Source organism: Pecten maximus, chromosome 1 (assembly GCF_902652985.1).
Source record: "Pecten maximus chromosome 1, xPecMax1.1, whole genome shotgun sequence".
Taxonomy (NCBI): domain Eukaryota; kingdom Metazoa; phylum Mollusca; class Bivalvia; order Pectinida; family Pectinidae; genus Pecten; species Pecten maximus.
In genome coordinates this window covers 56,350,563-56,353,145 of record NC_047015.1, presented here as the reverse complement: position 1 = coordinate 56,353,145, position 2,583 = coordinate 56,350,563, and positions in this window count along the sequence as shown.

Here is a 2,583-nt window from a genome sequence, read left to right as displayed (position 1 = left end):
CCTATGCTTTTGTTGTTCAATATGTACATGTACTTCATGTATTTGATTTCTCTCTGCTTCTTTATGCCCAAACATCTCACCTTGACAAAAAAAATTCTTCTGGCACCTGCTCAATTCAAGTAAAGTTGAAGATCATATATGTACGAGTTTTGTTCCCCGATTAAATTGACATGTCCAGGCTATGTCATGTCATTTCATTGTGACAACACATTACTTTAGAATGGCATGCATGAGTGGACTCAACATTGTCTTCATATGACTTCAGCTTTTGCGAGGATGAAAAATTTCCAACCGTATACGGTACTTATATATACTGTATGTACATGTATACACAGGTATTGAAAAGTGATACCATCTTCAACCAAAAATAAAAACTGATAATATACATGCAGTCCATTAGAGGACTAAAAACTCATTGTTTAAAACTCACTATTGGTAAAGTTTCCTGCTTTACTATATATAGAAGTTCAGGGGTCAAATATACGGTAAATGGCAGAAATATATTCAGAGGAAAAAATACTTTTAACATATTTATTGAAGTTTACACAATACATTTGCAATTGTTAAATGATGATTATCTACCTTCAATAATTATGCAGGCTGCAGGACAATTTTTATTTTTGTTTTTTTTTTGCTGGGTATATCGTCCCATGAACAGCCAGTGTTGTTTTGAGGCGGGTCATGATCCTTGAATTTGTTGGTGACTATCTCACTGAACAACATACATGAAGCGTGTTGCATGCCATCCAGAGCAATTAGAGTAAAGTGTCTTGCCCAAGGACACAACCACAACAGTACAGACTGGCTTGTACTGGTGCTCTAACTGTCCTAAGGTATGGTGGCCCCGTATCTCTGTGCAAGTGATAACCTTAAGACACAAGACGATCACTTACCGGTAGTCCGAGTTTCCTCTGATCTTGACACCTACCAGACATGGTGTCAGGGCCAGAGGAAACTCAGGCAAATGAGCACTATTGACTTGCTGTATGGCTTTCTGTTGGAAACAGAGTACCGCACTTAATCAGTAGGCAATAAAGGTAGAACAGCTGCCATTAAGATATCTTTAATAGTTTAAAAGTTATTGCCTACACAAGAAATTACTACTGTAGTATTTTACACTTACTTCACCTTTGACCTTGAGGTCAAGGTCATTCACTTAAATGCAGGTCTACTGCAGGTTTAATTGAGATACATTCAATGGTTTATACATTCAATGGTTTATAAGTTATGGGCCAGACAATAAATAATTGGAAGAACTTTCACTAATTGTCTCCTTTTAATTTTCTGGTAGATCCCTCTAAACGTTGTCCTGCTAGAGATTATTGACGGAGTGGGTTGTTAGGGGAAAAAATACTGAAAGAATGTTGTATAATACTATTATATGTAGTCTTATGTTTGAGTTCACTGTTCGACACAAAACATAGAATTCTACAGATGTTGAGAGGATATGCATGCATTGCTAAAGAATTTACATTATGTTTGCAATTTACCTTAAGTAAAGAAGATATCATCAGGTTAATATTCAGAAATGGAAAAAAAAATGCAATTTTACAATTAGTAATACAAATATATTTACATATTTCACTCAACAAGATTCAAATCACTAGTCCCCTATATCTACCAATGAAACTCTGATCTAGCGGCTTCATTCCTTGAGGGATTTTGACTTCACACAATACTTGGTTTTAGGGTTGTTGGGTCTAGGTCAAGGTCACCATTACTTTTTTTTAAAGAAAATCCTTGTTGGAGCTCTAGCATCTTTATTCCTAGAGGAATATTAATCCATCTTCATATAATGATAGAGGACCATTAACATCTCCAACAAGTTCCAAGTTTCAGGGTTGTTAGGTCAAGGTCAAGGTCAATGTTACAGTTTTTGAAAAGAATCCCTCAGCACTCAAGTAGCTTCATTCCTTGAGGAATTTTGATCAAACATCATACAATGATAAAGGACCATACTATCCTCCAACAAGATCGAGATTAAGAATTGTTGGGGTCAGATCAAGGTCACCTGCTTCTGTATAGTAAATCCTTTTCAGCACTCTAGTGGCTGTGTTTGAGGGTTTTTCCATCAAACTTCAGAATCCTATCAGGGATAATATCTCGGACAAGTTCGAGTGTCAGGGTCATTAGGTCAAGGTCACTATTACTATTTTAGAAAATCCTTGTCAAAACTCTAGATGCTTCTTTACTTGAGGAAATTTGGATTAAACTTCAAACAGTTGTAAATTTAAGGAGTTTAATTGCTAGAAGGTAGATTACATATATTGCTTAAGCAATACTTTGTATGCTTGTTTGTTGTATTGATGCATAAAGTAAATACCGGAAATCCTTTCTTTTGCAACAGATACATGTAGTTGATCTGTGATATTTTGTTTTAAGCAATTTTTAGAAATAGTCAATTATATTATGTGGAAATATAAAATATGGTCGAAATTCACAATTCTTTTGAACTACATACAGGTTGTACAATCTAATTAAAATCAAGATGGTCATTCACACTAAGTTACATGAACATTTAATAACATTGCATAAGGGGTCACGTTAAGGTGACCTTTTTCCTCTCAATATTTCACTTTCAGG